The following is a 10,592-nucleotide window of genomic DNA, read 5'->3' on the forward strand; positions in this document are numbered from 1 at the left end:
TTTGCTGTCAATTCAGTATCTTCCATCACTCTTGAGTTTTTTGTGTTTTTTTTTTTTTTTAAGATTTTATTTATTTATTTGAAAGGGTGATCGAGAGCAGGGGGCAGGGGGGCAGAGGGAGAGAGAGAAGCAGATTCCCCGCTGAGCAGGGACCCTGAATGTGGGACTTGACCTGAGTCAAAGGCCTACGCTTAACTGACTGAGCCACCCAGGTGCCCCCTCCATACCATTTTCCAGAGTGACTGCACCAGTTTGCGTTCCTTTCAACAGTGCATGAGGGATCCTTTTTCTCCACATCTTTGTCAATGCTTGTTGTTTCTTGTGTTTTTTTATTTTAGCCATTCTGATGGGTGTGAGGTGGTATCTCATTGTAGCTTTGATGGAAAGTGATGTTGAGCATCTTTTCATGTGTCTGTTGGCCATCTGTATGTCTTCTTTAGAGATATGTCTGTTCATGTCTTCTGCCCATTTTCTAATTTTTCTTTTAGAGTTGCATAAAGTCTTTATCTTTTTTTTAAATTTTAAATTCTATTACTTAACACATGATGTACTATTGGTTTCAGAGGCAAAGGTCAGTGATTCATCACCTTGAGTTTTAAAGGAAGAAATCTGGAATCTATATTTCCAGAATCCTTTGCCAGTAGTGTTGGTTTGACTCTGCCAGTCACAGATACAGGAGGTTAGGAAAACTTAAGAGAGACATAGTTATTGTTCTCTGGTAAGAGCCATGGTTGTGTGTGGATCTTGGCAGGTGGCAGACAGAGGAGTTTTCTAGCACCTTTGGGTATCTGCCTCTTTCGGTGCTATAGTCAGATGGAAGCTTTGATGGTATTTTCCCTACAATCTTTGCTTTTCCAAATTTGCTGAAAGCCAATAGCAGCCTTCTTGCATATTATTCTCTCAGCCATTATGGTAGCTGTGAAGTCTGTGAAAACTCTTGAATTTCTTTCTCCTCCAAATTTTTAGAGAAAAAAATTTCTTTCCAGCAGAACACTGACTGATGCAACAACTCTTTTTAAAATGTAGAGACACTTATCTCCTATTTTTCTCTGTTTAGAAACTCAACCTGAAATTCTCAGACAATGGCATCTGGTTACATAGCCTGAGGGAAAATCAAAACTTTATAATCCTATTGTCAGTTACAGGCAACGAAGATATGGGTAAAAAGTGTTGATAGAGTCAGGCCAGGGGCCTGTTGTGGACTCCAGCCAGAATATGTCACAATAATAGAACCCCTTGTTTAGGGATTCGAAGAATGAGTAAAAACTCTTGGGCCACACATTGGTATTTCCCACCTTAACTCAGTTGAGTTATGTATGTTAATAATACTATTTACTCAAACTTTTCTTCCTCTAGAGTCATGACTAGACAGCTCAGGTAATAGGACCTTAGCTGAGGGATAAATAATCAAGTGAAGGAAGAATTTTTTCAGAGGGCTTTGTGAGAAACAAAAGCATCATTCAGACTATGTGTGCAATCACCTCTAGTTAGGAGTCACAGAGAATTGGAATGTCATTCAGGACACATGTCACTCTGGTAGTCCAACAGCAGACTAATGGTCCAGCACTCATATTAGCTGTTGCCTCCTCAAAAGCAGTCTTCTGTTGTTCTAAATGGCAAGCTCGGGTTCTTTCTGGCTCCGTTTTACCTTATTTGTCTCATTTCTCTTTCTATTTTCCTCTTTCCATCATGCCTTTTACTTTCTGCCTTCTTTTTTTGCTACTTGCTGAGTGTTTCCACAGAGCTCTCCCTTCAACTGGAAGAAAAGAGGGGATATGATTGGTTTAGTTGGTAACATTTCAGTGTAAAGAATTTGAGAGCAATTCATCATGCCCAGTCACCTCAGTGACTGATGGCCAGCCTAGAGTTAGCTACTTTTAATAGCCTCATCAAGCCTCATCTACCCATCTATCCAGGAAAGTAGGTCCATGAAGCAACGGCTTCAGCAACTTATGATATGGAATAATCTAGGGATTATTCAGAAGGGTACCTTGGGTATGGTGGGCTAAAAGATGAAAAGCAAGAAAATGTCAAAGCTTGCTTTGGGAGCAACTCCATTTATGCTTCTTCTGTGACAAGATTAATTTAGTGCTCAAAGAAATGAAAAACTACAAGCTATAGTTCCTTGATACCAAGGAAACATAAATTACATGATGTCTTATATATTTAATAAGAGCCTTTTGGGAAAAAAAATGCCTAGCAAGTTCATTGGATATAATACATTAGCTGATTTCATAAATATTGACATACTAAAAAATGAAGACATCAAGATTGCATAAATATGATTATTTTGTGCTGGATATGAGTCTTCATCAGTGTGAAAAACAAGAGGAACCCCCACAGAAAGCCAGCTCAGTGTTCTTTCCACAGCAAATCCAAGAATCATACCATTGATTCCACTGGATCCAATGAGGAAAATGAGCAAAATGTGGTCAAAGATATTATAAAGTTTAACTCAGTTAACCTACAAACCACTTCTATAAGAGCAGTGCCCCCTTCTGTGTAGTAAGCCTGAAAATTAGTAAAAAAAAAAAAGGTGCATGGTCATAGAAGATAAATTATTGCCTATCGTAGAGAAGAATCTATCAATATAGCTCAACACATATCTATCCCTAGTTGCTTTTCTGCACAAATAGGAATAATCTAAATATAAGAAGACATATGATTCTCTAAGGTTATTAAATATATACAAAAACGGGGATCCCTGGGTGGCTCACCAGCTTAGTGCCTGCCTTCAGCCCAGAGTGTCACCCTGGAGTCCTGGGATCGAGTCCCACGTTGGGCTCCCGGCATGGAGCCTGCTTCTCCTTCTGCCTGTGTCTCTGCCCCTCTCTCTCTCTCTCATGAATAAATAAATAAAATCTTAAAATACACACACACACACACACACACACATATATATATATATACACAAAAGTGTAACACTGAACTATTCAAGAGCTATAACACTAAATCATTCTAATAAAAGCTTGTTTTTGTTTTTGCATGTTTGCTATTATAAAATAAGTAATAGCAATATAATAAAAGAGTCTGTAATTTCTTCACAGAACATAAGAAGCTATTAGATGTTTTCTTCTCCTGCTACTGTAAGGGATGGTCACTAGTAGGTCAGGCTCCTCTCTACTGGCAAGTATGGAGACCAGTGTAAGCTTTTTGTCTGTGGTTAAAATGCCATACCTGTTCCACAGCTTCTATTTCTCTCATCTTTTGCCCCTTGCCTTCTTTGTCAGTCCTAACAGAAAAACAGGGAGACTGTTTTGTTTATGCTTTAGACCTCTGTACATTAGGAAATGTTTACTTTTATAAGTAAACAATGTAACTTCTTTTTTTTTTTTTTTAATTTATTTATTTATTTATTTATTTATTTTTTTTTGTAACTTCTTTTTAAAGTGATGGTTAGCATCTTCTTCCTGACTGGTCTTCGGCGGTTAGTCTCCTCAGTGCTGCCCATAGCAAGATGTCTTCAGGAAATGCCAAAATTGGGCATCCTGCTCCCAACTTCAAAGCCACGGCTGTTGTGCCAGATGGCCAGTTCAAAGACCTCAGCTTATGTGACTACAAAGGAAAATATGTTGTATTCTTCTTTTATCTTCTTGATTTCACCTTTGTGTGCCCCACGGAGACCATTGCTTTCAGTGACAGGGCAGAATTTAAGAAACTCAACTGTCAAGTGATTGGTGCTTCTGTGGATTCTCATTTCTGTCACCCGGCTTGCCGTAGGATCAACACCCCCAAGAAACAAGGAGGACTGAACCCATGAACATTCCCTTGGTATCAGACCCCAAACGTACCATTGCTCAGGACTATGGAGTCTTAAAGGCTGATGAAGGCATCTCGTTCAGGGACCTCTTTATCATTGATGATAAAGGTATCCTTTGGCAGATCACTGTAAATTAAATGACCTTCCTGTTGGTCGCTCTGTGGATGAGACTCTGCGACTGGTTCAGGCCTTCCAGTTCACTGACAAGCATGGGGAAGTGTGCCCGGCTGGCTGGAAGCCTGGCAGTGACACCATCAAGCCTGATGTCCAGAAGAGCAAAGAATATTTCTCTAAGCAGAAGTGAGCGCCTCGCCATTTTAGGGCTGGGCTGTAGTGGGGCATCCATGAAAACAGAATCTTTTTTTGTACTATTGTCATGCTTAAAACAAGACTTTAGACTCTGCAGATGTGGTATGTGTTTGGGACAAGACAGCCCTTTCCTGCAGGGGTTAGGAGGCCAGCCTTTCTTCCTCTGGAGAGAATGGTCTGAGGTATGCTATGGGGCAGGCTAACTGATATGTACAGTAGCAGGGCATGACTTTTGATCTTGCTGTTTCTATTAAACTTGAACTGAGAAAAGAAAATAAAGTGATAGTTAATAGTTATTATGTAAAGCAATTCATGCACTGACGAGTTTTATATCACCTCCTTTGAAAGTCTGTTTATATTTTGAATCTAACAATTAAAGATTACCTTTTAATGAGGTTAGCACTGGGAATAGAACATTTATGGAGTTCTCCTTACATGACAAGCACTAGGATAAGAAATTTACAAGTATTACTCCTTCTCACTGAAGAGAGAACTGGGGCTTAGAGATTTTATGTAAATTTCCTGTGATCATAAAGATAATGAGCAAGCGATCTAGGATCTGAATGTAAAAAAGCCTGATCCTGAAGTTGGCATTCTCAGTGTCATACATACTCTTCTAACAAGACACCAGATTGGTTGTTCATTTTGGTTCGTTGCTTACATATAAGGGTGAAGGTTGCTATTGTTTGGAAGTAATTATATTTTGGAGAATAAGCCAAGCAAACATATCCATCTTTTTGTAATAATTCTAGTTTAAAATTCTAATAAAATTCTATTAATCCATTTTTAGGTTCACTAAATATAAATTATTTTGCAGACACTTTTGTTTTTAATAAGCAGAATACAAAATGTTGAGTATTCATTTACTTTCCATTTGGAAAACAATATTAATAATAATATCTAAGGGACACTAGTTGGACATCATTCCTTTTGTAACTTGCATTTCTGTTTTGCATGTAAGAGATTTTCCAGAAACATTTGTTAAAATAAACCCTGATTTTTTTTTCTGGTCTCAAATTTCTGAATAAAGTTGTTAATGATGATTAAAATCTCATTATTATAACAATAACTTTAATACAAGAATGATGCAATTCAGAGAAACTTGCATAATCTGTGTTCGTGGTTACTTTAAAAGGTGCACATTTGATTCACTTAATATATTTATCTAAAACTTAATATCTTATATTTATCATCATTTAATATATTCAGTGATCTCCCCTGCCTCTACACCTTCCTGGCTTAAATATTATTTTTTATTCTTAATGTTTTATTCTATCTTCTCCTTCATTCCAATGGTGGTCTTAAATGAGTCCAATTTAAAATCCTACTTGTAAATGATAATAACATAGCACTCACATTATGCTTTTTGACTCTGTATATTGTAAGATTAAAAAAACTAGGAAGTCAAAAAGCTATTTATAGGCATCAATTATTTTTTTCTTTCCTATACATTTATTTTATTTTTATTTTGAAATAGTTCAAATCTACAGGATAGTTGAAAGAATAGCATAGTAAAACCCAACTTACTCTTTAAAAAGATTCATCACTTAAAATCTTGTCAAAGCTGCTCCCATCTTTCCTTCTTTTCCCTCTCCCCTCTCTTCCCCTCCCCCTGCCTTCTCTCTTAGTTTTGGCCAAGACATAACTGTAGCCAGAGGATCAGAATCTCTCACATCTAAATACCTCTTCCTAAAACAAGGATATTCTGTTATAAAACCATATCACTACTGTCTAAGAAAATCAACATAGTTTCAATACAATAAACTAACATACAGATCAAATTCAAATGTCCTCAGTTCTCGTCAAGATATCCTTTATAGAGACCATGCAGGTAGAGACCATGCAGGCAGGATTCACATGGAACATTTGCCTACTATGTAGGCATTTCTCATTTCTTCATTATTTATTTGATGGTCTACTCAGATTGCCCTAAGTTCTTCCAACTGCTTCTTCAGGATAAAATTTTGGTAACCTCATACCACATGGATGATGCTTTGCCCCTCAGGAGGCATGTCAAGTGAGGCCCTCCCATCATTGGCAAGGCTGTGTTCGACCACTTGATTAAGATAGTGACAGCCAGACCTCTCCATAAAAATTTATCTTCTGACTCAGTCCTTCCCCAATAGCCTTTCCTTAAATGGCTTTCCCACCCATCACTGATCCTGCCAGCATTCATCATTTCACTGAACATAACAAAATGGTGGTATTCTATTTTTATAATCTCCCTTATTTTTATTAACTGGCATTCTTCCTGAAAGGAGAGGGGTTTTTTCTGTTGTTGTTGTTTTGTTTTGTTTTCTTTCTTTTTTTTTCATTTTTTTCTTTTTGGCCAAAAAGTTGATCTAGGTTCACTCTGAACTTTCCTTGTCCTAGATATGAAATTTCTCTGTTTTTTACATAAGCCATGACTTCATAGAGAGAGAGATATAATTTCATATTGGGGACTTAGATGTGCTCTTTGCTTTTGGAATGTCATTATTTTTATGTAGTTTCAGGGCACAGGGTAAGAAAGTGTGTGTGTGTGTGTGTGTCTGTGTGTGTGTGTGTCTATATACAGATTTATACACACAAAAATCACAAGTTCATACTGATTTTTTCAGATCAGATTCAACAATATTGACTTCTTCTGTTTCTCTTCATTTTCTATTTTGTCTATATCTTTCTTTCTCATACTTTCCCAGAAGCCTCAGTATATTCACTCTTTTGCTCTAGTCCACAATTTGCAGAACATAGTTTCAGAATTAAAACACAATACTACTAAGCTTACTAAATATAGCTCAAGACTTACTTTATTATTTTTTGGTGTATATATTTTTCTCTTATCCACAAAAGGTAGAATATAATATACATTCTTTTGTATCTTGATTTCCTTTGCTTCCATTTTTTTTAACTCAAGAGAGCCTGAAATTCTTTCCATGTGGATTAAAATAGTCTTCATATTTCTTATAGTTGCCTAATACTTCATTTTATGGATTTTCTATAATTGATTCACCTAGACTACAGGGCAGGGGCATACTTTGGTTGCTTTCAGTAATTTTCTATTGAAAATAACATTGTAGTGAATAACTATGTGCATATGTTGTTTCATATTTGAAGAGGTGTATATCTTCAGGATAAATTTCTGGAAGTGGGATTGCAGGATCAGAGAGATTGTAATTCTGTTATATAATGTTAACTTTCTTTTATAGAGGTTGTACCATTTCGAACTGTCACCAGCAGTGTAGGATAAAGTTTATGTCCTTACAACTTTTTCATTTTAAATTTTTTTTTTGTTAAATTGGGATGCAAGAAATGGTATCTCATTGAGGCATTTTTCTTTTTTATTTTTTTTCTTTTTCTTTCTTTTTTCTTCCTTTTTTCTTTTCCTCTTTTTTTTTTTTTTTTTTTCACCCAAGTCTATACAAACAAGCTTTTGGTCTCTTAAGATCCTTTATTTTTCCTTTAAAAAGTACACTAACTATTCCTGTGAGAACAGTATAACACTATTTACATAAAGCTTCTTAGCATTTTTTTCCCCCAGAGATGGTGCGGTTGAGGAAATATCTTCCCTAAAGTTTTGTGAATTGACTTATGGCATTAAAAAATAATAGTTAATCCATGAATGATAGATAATCCGTGAATATCCAAATACTAATGTTATTCATTTAAACTTGAAATGCAGGGATCCCTGGGTGGCACAGCAGTTTGGCGCCTGCCTTTGGCCCAGGGCGCGATCCTGGAGACCCGGGATCGAATCCCATGTCGGGCTCCCGGTGCATGGAGCCTGCTTCTCCCTCTGCCTGTGCCTCTGCCTCTCTCTCTCTCTCTCTCTCTGTGACTATCATAAATTTAAAAAAAAAAAAAAAAAAAACTTGAAATGCTTAGGATTTCTTGCCAATAATAAATAATTTCACATGCAATATTAAATGTGCCCTTCCATTAAGCATTTGTCTTTAAAAGCAAACTTATACTCACCACATCGTCTCTCACTCTCTGCTCTAATTTAATTCAGACTACTTATGATTATTGTGAGCAATTATTTTTAACAATTTCTTTCCAAATCCCATATGGTAATGATTAAAACTTGAAAGCTTTAAAGAAAAAAAAATGCAAAAAGAAATATTTTAAATAAGTTTACAAAGCCTGCTTTGGGCTTTGGTTGTCTCTTTATCCTCCATGGAGCCCCCATGCAAAGTTCCCCAGTGGACTCATTTCCTTCTCAAATGAGTGAAAAATTATTCTTATTCCCCTCAGCTTCTTTTTAAAAGAAAGACTTTATTTAAAATAATGGATTTATTTTTGAGACTACAAAATGCTGACATTTAGACACTCATTCAACAGAAGTGCTGTAGTGTTCCCTAACTTATTTTCTTCTGGTTTATAAACTCAGTTTTGAATCATTCCAATAATCATTTCACCTTTACTCTGTTGTCTCAGATTTTAATATAAAACTTTCAAGATGTGAGGCCTGAAGATGTAAGAAATAAATATTTATCATAAAAATTTAAAAATATTATCATACATCCCATTGATCCAGTTGGCTTTCAGGAATTGTGCTTTTCATAAAATTGTCTCAGAGTGTAAACTGAGAGTTAAAATATCAAATATGAAACTCGAAAACTGGAGAAAACCAAAATGACCTCATTAAAAATACTAATACAAATCCATTTTTCCCAGAGAAAACATAGAAAACAGAAAAATAATAGAAGTAAAAAAAATTTCTACTTAAGGAATAGATTTCTCACAGTGAAGTTCAGCTTCTTACTTCTTTCAAGCATATATCTCTCACAAACCAGAAAGGGAGAAAACTGGTGAAAGACAACATAGGTAGAGGGGAGTCTGAATGGCACAGTTGGTTAAGATTCCAGCTCTTGATTTCCACTAAGGTCATGATCTCAGGGTAAGATCAAGCCCCCCAAAGTCAGGCTCTGTGCTGGGTGTGGAGCCTGCTTAAGTTTCTCCCTTTTCCTCTGCCCCTCCTCCCAGCTCTGGTGCACATGTGCATTCCCTCTTTACAAAAAAAAAAAAAAAAAAAAAGACATGAATGGAAAACTTACTATAAATCCTGATGGCTTTTACAGTGGCTGCAATCTTCCCACAGGGGATTTGGATTTTCTCATTTCAGGATTGGAAGGAATGGACGTGAGCTTAAAGGAATTGCAAGGTGTTTCTATTTTAAAACTCAGCCAGAAAATCAGGCAAATTATAGCTGTACTAAATGGGCATATGTTATTACCATGTTCTGTCTTGAAGTTTGGGGCAAGGGTTTCAGGATCCAGTGATTGTTAACCACTTGGATTACATTCTAAATTTGTAAATGGGAAGTTTTTTTGTTGCGTCAAAAGTATATGAATATTAATTAGATGCTTAAAAATGATGTCCATTTTAAAAAATGAAATAACAGTCATATACTGTTTTTGTTAGGGGCTCCTTGGTGGCTCAGTCAGTTAAGGGCCTGACTCTTGGTTTCTGCTCAGATAATGATCTCAGGGTCATGGGATTGAGCCCTGTGTCAGGGCTCTGTACTCAGCAGGGAGTCTGCTGGAGATTCTCTCTCTCCTTCCTCTATCCTCCCCTCTCTTTCTCTCTCTCTCTTAAATAAATTAATAAATTTTTTTTAAAAAGAATAATTTTGCTAGCCATAAGTGCTCTACTAAGTATTAACAGATCTAATTGTCTACTACATATTAGTAGAAAAATATTAAATTATAAAAATAAAATAATATAGTCTGGTACTAGTGCTAGGTATAAGACTGACAAATAGCAAGCACCAGGGATGCCTGGGTGGCTCAGTTGGTTAAGCAGCCCAATTCTTTATTTTGGCTGGGGTCATGATCTTGGGGTCTTGACCCAGCCCCATGTGGGGCTCCATGCTCAATAGGAAGTCTGCTTCAGGATTCTCTCTCTCCTTCTGCCCACCCTTAGTAAATAAATAAATCTTTCAAAAATCAAACAAAAAATAAATAGTGCCGTCTTAAGTATTATAAAGATGTTTGCTTAAAAATACTGCACAGATTTATTATTTCCTCCTTTTACTTTTAAGATATAGTTTAATATCTCCCTGAAATAAAATATGTATCCTTTAGCATTGAAATTGCTTAAGGGCTTACTCTATTGTCTCATATTTTTAAGTGATCTTCTCTTATAAATATTTGAAAATAAATTTTGTTATAATTTTTCAGGAAATATTTTTAAAAGCATGACAATTAGTATAACATTGATTCCACCATTTAAGGAATTCTCTATTTTGTCAATTCGATCTGCCATGGTGTGAGTTGTAGAGTATTTATCTAATTATGTCTAGGGACTTTCGGTTTCAGCATCATATGCAAACAGATGAGAAGTATTCACTCCTGTCTTTATAAAAAGCCCAGACAAATTAAAAAATCAATAATTGTTTTTGACCCATCATTGAACAGATGTCACAGGGCAAGCTGAAATCCCAAAATATAGAGAGATGGTCACATGCAGAAAGATATAGCTCCAGAGATGTGTTTACCTGGAGTAGAATCTGTGGGAATCCTGAACCTGGTAAGAATATTTA

General features: G+C 36.1%; 1 pseudogene; it reads left to right on the top strand.

The window, feature by feature from the left end:
* Positions 1-3,427: 3,427 nt before the first annotated feature.
* LOC484167 lies at positions 3,428-4,165 on the top strand (annotated as a pseudogene).
* Positions 4,166-10,592: the final 6,427 nt, after the last annotated feature.

Source organism: Canis lupus, chromosome 1 (assembly GCF_011100685.1).
Source record: "Canis lupus familiaris isolate Mischka breed German Shepherd chromosome 1, alternate assembly UU_Cfam_GSD_1.0, whole genome shotgun sequence".
Taxonomy (NCBI): domain Eukaryota; kingdom Metazoa; phylum Chordata; class Mammalia; order Carnivora; family Canidae; genus Canis; species Canis lupus.